At 29.5% G+C, this 17,932-nt stretch overlaps 1 protein-coding gene across 5 annotated transcripts in view; it reads left to right on the forward strand.

Moving 5' to 3' along the window:
• The first annotated feature begins 298 nt into the window (after positions 1-298).
• The window catches only part of LOC117780831 (neurogenic protein mastermind), a 102,069-nt gene continuing 84,435 nt past the window's right edge, over positions 299-17,932 (forward strand). For 3 of the 5 annotated variants that reach the window (XR_004617121.1, XM_034617498.1, XM_034617502.1), the window contains exons 1-2: positions 347-638; positions 1,222-1,653. The gene's annotated coding sequence lies outside the window, so the exon portion shown is untranslated. Of the gene's footprint in view, positions 639-1,221; positions 1,654-17,932 lie in introns of all 5 variants that reach the window. The other 2 variants (XM_034617499.1, XM_034617500.1) reach the window with 2 other exon arrangements.

The following is a 17,932-nucleotide window of genomic DNA, read 5'->3' on the forward strand; positions in this document are numbered from 1 at the left end:
GTCGCCGCGTATCTCTCAGATACGCTAATTGTGGGGCCACCACGCAAAATGAAAATGCCGGCAGTGGCCTCCAGAGCGCAAGAGATTGAGAGAGCGTGAGTGAGAGAGCGTGCGTGCAAAACATTAGCCAGCAAATCAATCGTTGCATCTCCCTCTGTTGTCTACGCTGTCAGTGGCGGGTGTAAAGAGAGCAGCACTATGCAGGCAGCCATTGCAAAGCGTTGCCAGCTGTCAACGAATTTCTGCGCTCTCGCGACACTTGACACAAGCGAGAGAGCGTGAGTGAGAGAGAGAGGGAGCGTGAAATGACAGCAAACACACAGCTGGTGTATCTATTGAATGCGTTTCAGTTCGAGTTTGTATTTCGTTTGGTGAGGTTGCTTTCTGGCCCGTACATATTTCAGCTGAATTTTAGTGTCAGCCCTCGCTGTGCCCACTGTCGACGTGTCGCGTTCGCTCGCCGTGCGTTTTTAACTAATTCACAACTAACTAACCAAACAATTGTGCATATATTTAAATATATATATAAATTTCAAAGTGCGCAAAAAGCAAATTCCACTTGGCGCAGAAAAAGAAAATGAAAGAAAGAAAAAAAAAATAGAAGAAAAAGCAAAGTGCGTGTGTGTGTGCCTGTTTTTGTGAGTGTATTGAGTGTTTGATACCACAGCGTGTTAACAACGCAAATTGCTCTCAGTCTAAGCCAACATTTCATGATTGTTTGTTTGTGGATGTCGCCCAACAATTTTACACTATGCAACAAACTACTCTAAAAAAATATATATTTAAATAAATATACATATATATATATATATTTATATATATCTTATTAAAATTGTGTGCATCTGTATTTTCTTAAGAAATTTTCAACTCGGTTACGGAATTTTTGTGTCGCGTTTCATTGCCAACACGTCTCTCGCTCTCTCGCGCTCTCTGACTTTGAGCGAACGCGCTCTCTGCCTCTCTGGCTCTCTCGTGTCGCTTTGCCGCGCTGCGTTTCATAATCCAATTGCCGTCACTCGCTTTGTGGTCGTCTTCCTACGTCGCGTATCTTTATTTATATTTTGTTTCGTTTCCATTTCGTTTCACATTCGCGCCTTGTTAATTTTATAGTCCCCCCTTACAGCTCCTGCTCTTAACTTTCCCGTAAACACAAATCTTGGAGTTTTTCTTTTAAATAATCTTTAATGAATTTCCCAACTTTTTTCCTTTTTACCCATGCAGTTATAACTTCTACGACAAGTACTATATCATTTCTTGAAGAAATCCGTAAATACTATATGTTTTCACAAGTAAATAAAAAAATAAATAAATTAATTAAAAAAAAAACGAAAAATATATCTCAAGTTTGCCTTGAAAAAAATATAATAATAAATAGAACCAATATAGCTAACATATATATTTATACACGCAACGGTTTCACTTTGCAAATTATATACAACAACCACAACGACAACAACAAAATTTACAACCATCATTATAAACAATATTCATTGTTAGGCCAATAATTGCCTAGTGCCGCAAATAAATGTGCAACAAATTAATTAGATAAATTATAAAAATAATATATTAAAAAAAATGCAGCTAAACAAACTCAATAAAATTGGATTATAACGCTTTTAACGTTTGATTGAAGTTACGTTTAATAAAAAAAAGGTATATATGTAGTTGTAATAAGCTTATTGATATGACATTCTGATTTATATTCCTATATAATATTTAAATATTCCCATCTAATTTCTTAATATAATTTGTCAGCGAGTTTCTTAATGCATGTAACCATTAATTTAAATCTTATTTATTAAAAAATATTAGGGTTTATAATTAAGACATTATGATATACATATATACTTAAATATTTTATCATTTTTAAAAATAAGTTAAAACACTAATTTTTTTAATGTTGAAAAAATTGTCAGAAATTTTCTTGCCAATAAATTTGATAATTTAAAATTTTTCATTATTATTATTCTTTTTAAACACGATTTTTAAAATAATTAAAATATATATTTCTGAAGAGCATAGTTTATGTACCTAAACCTGTAAAGATACTTGTATCTGATAGGTGCTAGAGTATCTTAAAACTTTTGTACAGGGTAACTCACAGTCGAACGCTTTCTATCTTGCCTTAATTCATTATATAATGAGTTAAAGCTGTCGATAATCTGAGTATCTGAGTGTTTAAAATATAACCGAAAATCACAAGTGAAGTAAGAGTATCTTAAAGATCCATAAATACTTTTAGTTGTATACTATCGCACATTTCGCATATGATATTGAAATAAATGGTTATCTATTCATTTTATTTATATTTAAGCATTTTTATTTATACGCTCGCATTTGGCAATAAAGATTTTCTTTTGGCTATTTTAGTGTCTCTCTCTTTCTCACTCTCTCTCTCTCTCTCTCTCTCTATCTATTTCTCTCACCTGCTTAGTGTGCGTACTTTTGCGACTTATTTCGGTTTGATTTAATTAGTTTATTGTTGTTAATTTTGTGTTTGCGAACAGGTTTAACCAGTTTTGAGCACCAACAAAAAGAAATAAAAAAGTCACAAAAAAATGTCTTTAAAAATAGTTTCATGTTTGCCAGTTTTTTATTTTATTTTTTTTGGTTGTCCCCCTGAGCATTTAATTGTCTGCTTAATATTTCATAAATACGAGCATATACCTAAACAGTGCGCTTAGGCTTATCGCCAAGGCAAGTACGCACACACACACACAGATACACTCACACAAATACAGATACAGATACAGATAGAGATACACAGACCCAGCAGCGATTAGATAATAGCATTTTAAATGTTGTCTCTACTGTACGCTGAAAAATTGACCAACAATAACAAATGGACTTTGTTTTGAAACTGAAAAGAGAGTGAGAGAGAGAGCGTAAGTGATAGACAAAAGAGAGAGAGAGAGTGAGTGAGAGAGTGACTGATAAGGCAATACGCATAGACAAAGTGAGTGCAATTTTTGAGACAATATAAAACATTTAATTTGCAGTGAAAACATTGTAATTGCTTTAACAATCAGTTGAGATATGTTTATTAACATTTCAATAAGCATTTAAAAATACGAAAAGTAAATAAATTATCATAAGCATTACTAGCAGATACTTAATGGAATTATACTTGAGAAAGTTTACTCTGTATCTTTACAATTTTATATTAAAAATAATATTATTATCTTTACTTAACGTCAGCTTAAAGCAGTTGTTTAAAAATAAATTTAATGAAAATAAATAGAAGAATTATTTGACTTACTCGAAGGGGAAAGATAAAAACATATAATTGAAGAGTTTATAAAAATAATTAAATAATATACAAAAATAATGACACTTACACTTTAATTAATTTTTGCAGTCAGCGATCAGTTTGAGCTTTATACAAAATGGATTAAGCAGTTATTAATTTTTATTCAAAGATTAAAATATTTAAGAGGAAAAACATAATAATAATAATAAATTGTATTCTTTTACAGGTAGTCAAGTTATTGTTTTGACAAAATTATTTTATTTGTAATTAAATTAAATAAATTTTTCTCCTGGTTTCTTTATTTTTTCTTTTTGATAGTATAGTATGATTCTGAAATAATAAGATTTTCTAAGCTTATCTATAAAAAAAAAAATACTAAAGTGTGTACCTTATTTTACAATTCTTAATCATGTATTTGTGTATCTATGTGCAGAAATCGAAATATATATATAATTGTATGTACAGATATAAGCAATGCATAAGCCATTAAAAACTTGTTGCCGTCGTCTTTTTTTTTTTTTTTTGTACTCTTCTTTCTTCGTTTCTTTCCCAAAAACCCTCTCTGACCTTTACGTCAATGTCCTCAAAACCTTGAGTGTCGTATTCGTATTTATAATTTCTGGTATTGTGAAAAACCAACAGCAAAAAAAAACTCCAGTTTTTCGATACACATTTGTAGAAGATCGTGTAATTCTCCCGTTTCGAGTTTCATTCCACAATTCGAAGCGCAAATGAATTTTTTGCTACTACTAAAAAAAAAATAAAAATAAAAAATGCTTCCATAATTGCGAAATTAAGCATCCTCTTTAGTTAGTCTCTCTCTCTCTTTGCTGCAGTCTCTCAATTTCGGGCTCAAGTTCAGATGCAACTTCTAGTTGCAAATTGGCATATCTTAACTTTTGTTTTTTTTTCTTTCGTTCATAATTACGTTAACTTCAATTACTGCTTACGTACAATATCATACCAATTTCTTCTGCATCGTCTTCTTCTTCTTCGCATTATTTTTGTTGTTTTCCAGCTAAAACTCGTTTTTCGTTTGTTTTTTTTATCGCTTGCCTCACGAGTTTTGCTATAATTTTAATTTTTTTTTGCAGTTCTTCGCAAATGGTTTGAAGGTCTAAGTGGTTGTTTGCTATTTTAACTGGAGTTAAATAATTTTTGAAATGTTTTAAAAATGGTTGAAGCTGTTAATAAATGTAAACTAAAATGAAAAGACATGTTTTTTGAATGTTTCCATTGGGATCATCTATGAAAAACTATAGTAGATTATTGAATAATGTATTATGGCGAAATAAGAAATCAACTATCTGTTTCAAATAATACTTTTGAAACATGTTAATTAAATTGAGAGTTTTACATTTCATAAACTCTCCAAAAAAAAATTGTAGAAAACCGGAGAAAAATCTATATACATTAATTTTTGCAGTGTAAAAATGGTGAAGTTTAGTTTAAGATAATTTTAAATTGCATATTATTTACATTTACTTTATTCTACAAAGGGTATAAGTTTAATTTTAAGTAATTTTAATATTTATGTTATTAACATTTATTTTTGCTAAAAATACTTCTTTTTATCACATTAAAATTTATTTGATTTATTTGTTAAAAATAACTCATATCCTATCATTTCCCTGAGGAATTCATTTCATTCAGAAGATTATATGGTATTGATGAATTTAAATGAATTCAATAGCTTTATATTTCAACTTGAGATCTATTCAAATATTATTTAAATACATACTATAATATATTAAATATTATGTGAATTTATGAATTGTATTAATAGTTAATTTCTTGTAGACTGAAAACCAACTTATTATATGTAGAAAACAACTTTAAAACTTGATAAGTCTATTATAAATTGCCTAGTTAGCGTATTTAATTGTCGACTTGCTAAGCATAAATTTTATTTATTATTCGATTCGTAATTTAATGTTAAATTAAACATTCCTCACTTACATTTTGTGTCAACAAATGCCAATATCGAGTGTTATGAGTCGAGGTTGAATCACTATTTCCTACACACACACACGCACGCACACACACACACAGCTACTCATACAATCTTAAAGTATTTGCTTTGTTTTGGTTTTGATTTAGATTTTTTTTTTGAGTTTGCCGCCTGCTGCTGCGGCATTTGAATTTCATTTTTAGATTTCAATTTATTTTCGGCGTAGTTTATGCCAATTTGTTTGCTTTGTGGTTGTTGTTGTTGTGATTTCTTTTAATATTACGTATGCCATTTGTGAAAATGTATATTATTTATATATGCATCTGTGTGAAAACTTCTTTAAGTGAATTTGGTTTGATATTGTTCTTTTATAAAAGCATTTTTGCACTATTATAATATTCCGACGTTATTCATTTATTCTCATACAATAAACATTTGACTTTGACAGCGTATTAACTAATTGACGTCTTTGTTTATCTTAAGATATTTTCAAATTTGACATTTTCGACATGCCGCCAAATGGCAGACAAATGTTTCAACTCATTTCCTTAAAGAAAACAAAACAAAACGGTTGAGTAGTTTAAGTTATACCCTGGAAATATTTATGAGAATGTATATTTGCACATATAATAAACTCCAGCTATATTTCTTTAAGTATGTACAAAAGTATCTTTAACTTGACAGCGTATCTTTTAGTCGTTCTCTTTACTAGTTATCGTTTCACATGCCTTTTGAATTAGCTGTACTTATTTGTGCTGACTTATTCGTTGTTGTATTTAGTATCATTTACTGGTACTACAATTATCTTAATTAAAAATCTCAAGTCAAAGTTGGCCAGAATCTTACTCAGGCAACAAACAGAAAACAGAAGATTAGCTCATCTCTTTTCAGCTGAATTAAACAATCAACGTCCTTCTCTAATTCTTTCTGCCAGTTTTAAACAGGGCTTAAATTGCACAACTTGATTTTTTTTATGTTAGTTAAGAATGCGAGTGTCAAAAGTTCTTGACTTTAATTGAAATCAAGCTTAACCATCTCATACTCCTATTATCACTAAAAAAAAATAGAGAAAGAAGAGACTGAACTTAATTTAATATGTTCATCAACTAAGATAAATTTAAATATGCTTAACTAGACCTTTACAAAAGCTTAAATCAGCAAATTCGATTTAAATATGACGATTCAAAGTTAATTATTAAAATATACTATAAATTACTTAAATAAAAAATATAAAAAAAAATATTTTGGTAAAAAATCAAGGGAAATATTTATTTGTGTAAATGATTTGTTGCTTGGATTTGGAAAATACCAGATTGAAAAAGTATTTCATCTTTGACAAGCCACAAATAGATATCAAATCATAGAAATGCGATAGAATACCAAATATACTTGTAGAATTAACATTTATAGTATGATATTAATAGTATTAACTATTAAGAATTTGAGTTGTTTGTTTTGTTGCAGCTATTTATGAAATCAGAGTTAACGAGTGTTACCTATTCAGATATTCTATCAAAAGCTTGTTTTCACTCAAATCTTTTCATCTATATATGTATTATATAGTTGTAGTTGTATTTGTGTGGTCGTTGTGCTCAAAATTCAGTTGACAGCTAAATTCTGTGTGAGAGCGGCGACGGCACCTATACCTCTCTTCACCTCTCTTTAACACCATCTGATCTGGGTTCAAACTCGGAGCGAGTCAATCAGCGACCATTTTGCTTGTGTTTTCTGCACACAGAAAAGTTTAACTCAAATGCACTATGGGAAAAAATTGCAGATATTTTGGCATAAATTTTTTAATATTTGAGTAATACCTATAAATGAATACTCAAGATGGAATAAAAACAATTTTTTTTTTAATATAAAAATAAAAAATTTAAAATTTTTATTGAAATTCAATAAATTTGAATACACAATGAATTAAAAAGCCAAACCATGATAGAAATCACATTCCGCTTGAAAATCGGTTGAGTTTTAATAAAGTTATGACAGTTTGAAGTTGGTCAGACTTTGGAACTAGCAACTTAACAAGTCCAAATTTTTGTTAAATTTAACATGATTTTTTACAAAAAAATGAAAAGTCGCAGAATCAATTTTTAAGTGTTGTTTTATACTAATTATGATATAAGGAATTGATTAAAAGTAAAAACTTGAGATTTAAAATTTAAAATTTTCAAAATTTCAAAGGGGGGACCCTTACCATCAGAATCAAATTTTAGCAAAAAATTATTTTTTAAAGAAATTAATAAAAATTTAAATGCAGAATGAAGAAAAAGGCCAAACCATGATCAAAATATCATTCAGCTTGAAAATCGGTTTAGTTTTGACAAAGCTATGAAAGTTTGAAGTTGGTCAGACATTGGATCTAGCAACTTTACAAGTCAAAATTTTTGTCTAACTTAACACGATTTTTTACAAGAAAATAAAAAGTCGCAGAATCAAATTTCAAGTGTTTATTAACACTAATTACAATATAAAGAGTTGACTAAAAGTGAAAACTTGAGATTTTCAATTTTCAAGATATCAAAGGGGGGACCCTTAGCATCGGAATCAATATTAAGATCTAGAGCAGAAAATTTGTTAATAAAATTTAATTAAATTAAAAAAAAATATATATATGTAATTGGACTCGGAGACTAGTTTTGGTTTTCCGTTTTTGATTTTTAATGGTTTTATTTCTTAAGTCTAAGAAGGGCTTATATTTATAGTTTCTACCAAACTTTCGTGATTTTTTCCCATAGTAAAATGTTGAACTAAACTTTTAGTTGTGACTACCTGTTGCCGCAACAACAACAACTTTGAACAATGTTGTGTTTTTTTCCATGTTTTTTGGTTAAACGACACTAAAGTCTATTATTAAACAATGCAAGCATAAGAAAGCCTAAAACCAAAAGGAAAGATGAAACTAAAGAAGCAAAACACAAAAAACAACAAAAACAAACCAAAAACAAAATACAAAACTGAAAAGAATCTAGAATAATTATTATATGCGGTTTTTACACAACAACAACAACAGTAACAACAACATGAAGACTAAACACGCACACAACTTCATTGGCATATCAAAGAGCGGCAGCAAAGAGCGAGACACACACACGCAGAGGCAGTAAGCGTGACAGAGACAGCGATAGATTGGGGCTTCAAGACTTTGCCTAACGTTCTGAGCATGTGTGTGTGTGTGTGTGAGTGAGAAATGTAGGGGAAATATTAATGAGCATGTGTGTGGCAAAAGGCTCTCAGCATTTGTATGTGTGTGTGTGTGCGTGTGTGTGTGCGTGTGCATGAGTGTTTATAAAGTTGATTGCACTCGATTTTTAGATACAGCTTTTTCAAGGTCATCAACGAAAAAACGACAAGCTAACCAAAAAACGCAAAGCAGCAAAGCTCGCTGCTTAGTTGCTGCTTCTTGTTTCGCTGGCCGCTTCTAACAACAGCAGCCGACAAAGCGACAGAGAGCGAAAGCGTAATCTAAGATGTCTTCTTTTCTGCTTTGCACTCAATTTGAGCCTCTCTTTTCACACGGCCGTCGCGTCGCTGCTGTTGTTGCGCTGCCTCTGCTGCTCTCTCGCGCTCTCTTCTGCTTTAACTTCTGCACTTCTGTTTATTAGAGCGCGCTGCGCATCTAATTGAAAGCTATGCGCCGACAGCTTTAAATTGAACTTGCAGCACTTTTGGCCTCTTCTCTTGCCGCTCTCTCTCAAAATTGAGCTAAATAAATATGTAAATGCTTAAATCTAAATAAAATATCAAGTATCGAAATATCAAATATCGAAATATCAACAAATCAAGCTATCGCAAAATCGATTTTCAACTATTTGAACTCGATAATTTATTTGACGATCTATCGTATTGCTTTAATCGAATTAATGAAAAATCACAACTTACGAAAGCTTCTTCACAATTAAGCTCTTTTAATATAAATTAGAAAATTCACTTATTAAAACGATAAAATAATTAATCGACTTCTGTTCTTTTTTAAGTACGTGTCCTAAAAATGAGATTTGTAAAAAAGAACATGTGAATTATTTGATTTAAACAAATTTTTTATGAAAAAACTCGTTACTTGTAACTCGATTAATTGCCAATAAATCAAAAACTTTACATTTCGCTATAAAACTCGATTAAAAGTTTAAATTTACATCACTTGTTGCGCATTAGAAATTAGAAATATAATATCTACAATATTTGAACATTAACAATATTTAAGAGTATTTCCACTTCGACAAGCTAAAGATAAATATCTCGTTTTTTTTGGCAAAATATTCTTGTTGTGATTTGTTTTGTTGTGTGATGCTTGCAGCTGTTGAAAATGAGCCGGTTTTTGTTTTTGGACGCTAGTTCTCTCTCAATCTTTATCTCTCTCCTTCTCTTTACGTCTCGCTAGCTCTGTCTTAACTTAAATAACAACAAACAACGCAAATTGGTTGAGAATTTTTGCTCTCTCTTGTGCTCTGTACCAAACACAAAAACCATACAAAATAGTAAAATGAAATTCAAGAATTTTTTTTTAGTGCCTTTATAATAACAGGTAGTATTTGAGTTATAAAAGAAGAATTCATTTTAGACTCTATAAGAATGATATACAGCAAATACAGTACCTTAAGTAATTATTTTTACAATGCAAGATATTCCCGAATTTACGCATTATTTAATATTTATTTATTTTTAAATAACAAAATTAGAATGAAAGAAATGAGTTGAATTTTTGCTAAATAATATATATGAATTTGTCATTTTTTTCAGAGAAATGAAGTTTATATTATTTTTATGTTGGATAAATTATTAAGCATTAATTAAAACAAATAAAACAAATTAAAATTATTCATTCTTTATAAGAATACATTTAAAATGAGAAATATTCTCTTTGTGTAATAAAATAATTAAATTTAATTATTAATAAAAATGGATAACTTCTATAAAATACGCATAAATAAATAGAATGATTTGAACAAAAAGTAGTCTATAATGACATTTAATTTTAAGGCTTTGGTTTGAAAAAAAAAGAGATCCCTATATCTTGATAATGTCTTAAATAACATATTTGCTTGAGAGTCATGCAAGTAAAAATGAAAAACAAGAAGAATGGCAAAAACAACCTGTGCTTTGATAGTCTGACATCAGTTTTTCCTCAAGTGCCAGCATTAAAAATCCATTTGCATTTTTTAACCCCCCCTCAACTCAATCTGGGCCTACAAACAACTTGCTAAGGCCCTCCATAAAAAAAGGCTCTTTCAAGTGCTAAATGTCAAATTTACGCAGCTTTATTTATGACTAGCAAAATTTTCAAGCAAATCGAAATGAATTTACATAAAAGCCAAATAAATATCCGAGACCACAGATAAATACACATGTATAAGAATGTGTGTGTGTGTGTGTGATTATGAGTAAGTATCTTATATTGTTATGGTTTGACTTTCAGTTGTGTAATATTCGCTGTGAGTAATTATGACTAAAATAACCAGAAAGAATGTTTTTTAGGCATGCTGCCGATTGAGTTCTCTCAATAAGAATTGATGTAGTAGTTAACACATATTAAAAAAAAAAAATTGAATATATTCTAGGCTATAGTCATGCGGCTTTGTTAAAGGTTAGTCAGTATATTAAAACGTTACTATTAAATTATAGATTAATTAATATTCGTTTCTGCAATGAAAATATGTTTCTATTACAATCAAAACACTCTTTTCGTTCGATTTGTTCTATGAAAGCTTTATTATATAGTCGTCTGATTTTAATAAATATTTTTTACATATTTAAAATAAAACATAACTTATATAAAAAGGGTTTGTATATGCTAAAACATTACAATATTTTCTTTGACGCCAACATATATATTATAGTCATCCGGTTTAAGGGTTTTAAGAACTATATTAGAGATATTTTGACGTCAAATGTATAAAAGTTAATGTCAAGTTTGAAAATAACTCCTTGATCAAATTTAAGGAGACATTTAAAGATCGGTCCTAAGTGTGTTTTCAAGTTCTTTAGGAATGAAACAGAATTTACAATATGTCATCATGATTTTTGGATAGATTGTTAGACATTTTACTAATTTTACTAAATTTTAATACTTCATATAACATTTTGTAATTAAATGATAATATAGTATCTTGGGTAAGAGTATACTAATAAGAACTCAGATACAAATCAGATTCCATTGACAAGCTGTCAGAATGATGCCAAAAACTTTGGCACTTAATTAGACGACATTTCATCGAATATGGGCGAAGAGTGCAGTGTGTGTGTGTGTGTGTGTGTGTGTGTGTGCTTTATATGGCAGTGGAATCTGGTGAAATCTGGGATGTTGTTTACAACGGCCAATGCAAATCAGATGAACTGCAAATGGGGCAGAAAATTCCATTGACGCATATTTTATACATTCTTCACGCCGCGTACGCAATTCAAATGCAATGCGATCCACAAACCAATGTGGCATGTGTGTTGTGTGTGTGTGTGTGTGTGTGTGTGTGTGTGTGGCACGGTGGCGAGTGGCGAGTGTCGACTGCCTGGACTTAAGAGGTCTGCCAAAAATGGTCAGACTCATAGAAAAATCGAATTGCAAAATAACAATAATTTGCCAATTGTTGACTCTAATGATGAATACAGTTGTTGTTGTTGTTGTTGTTGTTTTGGAAACGAAAAGAAAAATGTTAGTGCTCTACTCTATTTGTATTCGCTTTTGGTTTCCCTCTTTGCATAGCTATGCAAATTTCTATCAAATAAGCGCGTGTGCAAGCAAAATAAAAATGTACTTATTTACATATAATAAGCTATATTTTATGTGCATATATTTTATCTTCTAGTAAATTTTAATAAATATAAGAAAAAATGTATAGAATTTTATTAAACATCTCTGTTGGTTTTTTGGCCTTACAATTCGGCAAACAATTTGTCATAAAATAAAAAAATCGATGTATAAAACTCTGTGTCCTGACTGACTCACTGACTGAGCATTGTGCAGCCCAAACCCTAAGACGTAGGAGGCTTAAATTTTAACACAACATAGCTGAGACAAATTTATTTTTTTTAAACTCCTTTTAAATTAATATAAACAAATTTTTGTACATTTTTAATTTGATTGTGATTTTTAAGATTTACTGAGATGTTTTCCTTGTTTTATATACCACTAACACTAAATCTATAACATTGTATAATACATATATTTTATTTATAGTAAAACTTTTAAGCATTAAAAAAAAAATATAAATATGAACAGGTCTTAGTATATCTTCAATCTGATTGTGACTTTTAAGATTTACTGAGATGTTTTCCATGTTTTATAAACCACTAAGACTTCATCTATAACATTGTATAATACATATATTTTTTTTATAGTAAAACTTTTAAACATTTCAATTAAATTTGAGTATTGTAGTATTATTTATTTTATTTTAATATTTTGCTGCTGTTCTGAACAGTTTTTCTTAGAAATTTAAAAATATACATTAACTTAGCAGCAAAATAATTTTTTCCCATGCACACTTTTTGTTTGTTTTTAATTAATATCTGGATTTTGCATACATTAATTCAATTTGTTTGCTGACAAAGAAGGGAAAAAGAGAAAGAGACTCTAAGAAAATGCAATATTACTCTCAATTTATTGCCAAGTGCCTATTGTGATTGTCTTGACAACACTTCAGCTATTTTTGGCAAACTCATTACAAGATTAGTTCAATTAAAAGTCTATCTTGGTCTAAAACATGGCTTAGGTACTTAGCCAGCGGCTGTTGTTTTTGTTATTGGTTAGAGGAGGAGTCTGCAATTAAGAAAAGCAAGAAAAATCAATAAATTTCCGTAATTGAGACGAGACACAATAAATATATTGTTTATTTTAGAGAAATGAGCATCATATGGAAACATTTTATTGATAATATTAGGAATGCAGAATAAACTTGAGTACCTATAAAAATAACTGAAATTATATGTCTGAAACTCTTTGTCCTGACTAATTCATTGAATGCCATACAACAGTGAGGCAAAACGATAAGAGCTAGAAGGCTGAAATTATGATTAGTTATAGCTTTTAGTCAACTAAATAATTTTCATATTTTTAGCAAGATATGTCAAGCTGAAATAAAAAAAAAATAAATAAATAAAATATTTGTCCCCTCTCTTTCTCTCTCTCTAGTAATTTGATTAATTACTAAAATACGAAATAAACAAGTTTTTGGCACAAATGAAGCAGAAGAAGGCAGATAATTTGAGAAGGGAATTCTATGCCTTTTGACCACACTCAGTACCAACTTGTGGTTGATTAATGATTTAATAGACAACAGATCCCTAAGGTTATTTTTGTTGTTTAGTGTCGATTGTTGTTGCTACTATTGTTATTAGCCAAACACTTGCTACTCTGTTACCAACTATTGCCTATTACCTGCTAGTATCTGCATTCTAAATGCTTCCGGGCAATTGTGACATCATTTTGTGATTTCCACAGCGTGAGTTTGATTGCCTCAGGAATGAGTTTCTATTGCCAAGTAACTAAGTTTGTTGCGTATTTCCAAATTCATTCAAAATGTTTGTAATTTATTGTTTCTGTTTCTTTGATTTAATAATGTCTTACTAATGGTTATTTGCGTAGACAGTTTGCATGTTCATCGACAGTTAGGCTTCGGACATAAATAAAGTATATAAAAATAATGGATTTCAGTTGGATTAAACTAATCAGATACTCTGTAATTATTGGATATAGCCATTTATATATTTTAAGGGTGTATTATGTATGGAAATCGGAATTATTTAATGTGTTATTGAGCATAAAACGAATATAATATAAAATAATTAAAATAAATTGAATAAAAACCCACGTTTTTATAACTTTACCTAACCGGAAATCACAAAAATTACATTAAATGAATAACTTGAAAGACTTATGCGTGAAATTTGAATTATAGTCATCTTATTTCATTCTTTTTTTATGCTAAAAATTCCATTACAATCGTTGGATAAAAAGAGAAGTTTTACAAGAAACGTTCATTTATTTTATTTTATTATTTATTTATTTATTTATATATTTATGCACGACTAAAAGCAGTCGGCAAAGAAAAAATTACCAAGTATAAAAATTAAGCTAAGGATTAAAAATACAAATACAATAAAATATAAATTATGAACTGTAAAGAAAAAAAAATAAAAGTTAGATCATGTCACCATATAAAGGCGAATAGCAATTAGTTTGTCTCAGAATTGCTTACAGGGTATTTTCCAGCTAAACTTTGCATGATTAGCATTGATTGAAGCTGTACTTTCAACGTTGATTTTATCTAGATATTGTTTATTGCTTTGTCTCTTGAGCAAACTAACCCATTTCTTAAGTTTGGATATTCCAAACATTTGTATTTGATTAACATTTTTTTGTAAATGCTAAAATTCATTTGCGCAAGTACAAAAGACCTTTTTGTAGGTGGCTTTGCACACAGACTGTGTGCCAGTTTTGAAACAGACAACGAATGATAATGTTAAAACCACATTTTGAACGTCTTTTTTTCCTATTTTTTTTTTTTGTTTTTTTGTTTTTTGGCTTATCAGTAACGAACATTTAAACAGCTGTCGTGAACGCACTGCAAACAGTTGAAACACAAAATTCAAATACTCTGCCATGAGATGTCGTTGTTGTTTTTATTGTAGACATATCTGCATTTTGTCAGGTATTCGAGACACGTCCCAAAACCCGAAGCTCAAGCTACCTCGTAATGTAACTGACTTATTGCGTTTCGTATCTATTTCTTTTAATTTTTTTCTTTTTTTTTTTTTTTGAAAATGTGTTTCAAACAAACTACAACATATACTGATATGCAAAGCATGTGCCTTCCATTGCCCCTATGCACACACGCACACACGCACACACACACTGACTGACTGACTGACTGATCACTATCTATCACCGATACAACAAGTAACATATATATATTTTTTTCCATGGCCCATGCCCGCAGATTTGATAGCATGTCTATTGTCTTTGTCATTAGAATACATGCATACCCTGTTAAAATGGGTCCGCTCTGGGTATATCAATTTTCAACTAAAACTTTTCAATAATAAAACTTTTTATTTTGCTGATCTTGAGTCGAATACCTAACAATTCAAAAATATACTAAAAAAATTACTTATATATTTCAGCTTGCTCAAGCTTAGCAGTTTGTACATAAAATGTATACATCCTGTGATTAGATCGTAACTTCTAGTCAAGCAAACTCTACTATATTTCCTATACTATTCTTAAGAAATTCTAAGGAAATAAATCCATTCAAAAATAAGTAAAACATAGAAAAAAGTGTCAACAGAGTATCTTATAGTCAATCAGACTACACTTTAGAACCTAACTACGGTCACATAGCTATCTCAGAAGTTACTTACATATTATCTGAAATTTCCATTAAAATAAATCAAGCGGAAAATAAGAGATAGTATTAACATTATAATCATTGTACAGTATTTTTTAATTTTTACAGGGTATATAGTAGTACATACATACTGCATTTCAAGCTTAGCTCAACTTCTTTATGCTTCTTCGTTTTGGTGCGCTATGCGGAAATAACTTACAGAGCTGATAAGTTGCCTTTTGGGTTGAAACTCCCGCTGTGGAAATTGTTATGCGTCCCTGGTAATGAGCAATAAAATGATCGTGAAGTTTTTGTCGTTCTCGAGAATGTCTTCTGCAATTTTAATGGCTTTTTAAGTGCGTGAACTTTGGGCAGCTCTAGAATAGCCAGACATATCCTGTTTAGTTCAAGATTTTGCTTACGAAATCTATAATGCATTGCAGATGACGTGTTAGACCCGAGAAGGTATTTTAAGTCTTGAACAGGTTTTTTTACGATTTCTATTTGTTGCTATGCAGAATTTTACTCGCAAGAATTGAATGAGAGTTGAGAAGATTCAAGTTTTTTCAAAATAACACAGGAATTTGGAAAAAATAGGTTTCAAAATGTGTTCTTTATTACATAAAATTGTACTGGTTTCTGCAAACATCTAAATTATACTTTTTTAATCAAATTTATATTATATTTCACACATTCTGAATAAATTTTCTCAAAATCGGATCCCAATAGGAAAAGTTCCTTGTTTTAATAATATTTCCACTAAACTTTCCAATGCTTAAATTTGATATAATTTCAATTTTGTGTTAAATTTTAAGATATTTATCTTTTTTTAGTAAATTCATTAAAAAATTAGTTTTCTTTAAAAATATTTTTGAATAACTTTAAGATAATTTTAACGCTAACTCCAAACACATTTTATAACTTTATGAATATTATGAATATTTTCAACATCAAATAAATTGAATATATTTTTTTTTTATATAAATTGAAGATATATATTTGGAATATGCGTACACTCCCTTCCTCGGATTTTGTGCTTTCCTTAAGCGACCCACCCAAAAGCTACAAAAAATATAATACGTGACACTTTTACCAAATGCATTTAAGCCGAAAATCGTCAACAATTACTTATATAAGTTATTTCCAAAAGGCGGAAAAGACGAGTACCGTAAATTATGTGTAAATTATATTTAAAAAAAAAATGTTGTTATGCGCTTGATTAATTGGCTTTTAGATTGAGTTATAGGACAATTATGAAACTGAAAAGACCTTGCTAACTGCTTGAATTAAGAGAGACAGAAAAAAAGATATTGAGGAGAGTTACCTGTCAATAAATAACACCTGATAAAATGATATCAGTATAATCCTAATAAAAACCGATAGGAACAGATGGATTTCCATTGAAACTTATCAATTCACTGAACCATAATGGATCAGTCAAAGTTATATTCAAAATAAATACCTAAGTGAATTTTCACAAATTACTCATAAAATTTCCTTCACTCTTTACAATTTTGAGAACATCTTGATAAGTACATTTTTCAACATTGTGAGTTTTATTTTTTCGGCTCGTAATGAGGCCAGTTTAAAATACATAAACTCATTTTTATTACAAATATATTTACGTTACTTATTGTTGTTGTGCACATAAACAATAAAAACCATTTAAAAGCCAAAAAATCCAAAATGTTTTATTGTCGCGTACGCAAGAAAACGTACAAATATTTTTGCCAAAAAGTGTGCCCCAAATAAGGTGTACAAAACAACAATAAAAGACAACAACAATGAGTTGTTAATAATGCTAAGTAAATAAATGAAATAAGCACATGCAAAGATATCTTCAAAGCTGACAGCATTTAACAAACGAATACAAATTTACTTTACGTTATTTCATATCGTAAAAGGATATATTTAAAAAATTATGTCTTAAGTTGCTTTTTGTTGACAGACTGACTGATTGACTGGCTTTATGATTGACTGATAAGTAAGAGTTTAATTCAGTTTTGTGATATTTTATTTTCAAATTTTATTATTATTTTCAACAATTATTATTTATATAAAAATAAGAGTTAAATTGCATTTTATACAAATTTCAATTTTTAAAGAAATATTTAAAATGATAAATCCTTTTCAAATTAAAAAATGAGAGACAAGATCATAAAATCTTTTACGATCTTTATTGCTATGATATGATTATTAACGTTTTTAACAAAAATAAGGTATAAAGAGTATTATATAAAAATAAACATAAATAAAAAGAAGATTTTCAAACTAAATAAATGAATATAATAATTATTGCTTTAGGTTTTAATTCTGTACCTTGACTGTTACTGAATTTGGATCTATATCTGTATCTGAAACTGTGGATACTGTTGATTAACACTCCATCATCAGTTCATTAAATGAAAT

Source organism: Drosophila innubila (assembly GCF_004354385.1).
Source record: "Drosophila innubila isolate TH190305 chromosome 2L unlocalized genomic scaffold, UK_Dinn_1.0 4_B_2L, whole genome shotgun sequence".
Taxonomy (NCBI): Eukaryota; Metazoa; Arthropoda; class Insecta; order Diptera; family Drosophilidae; genus Drosophila; species Drosophila innubila.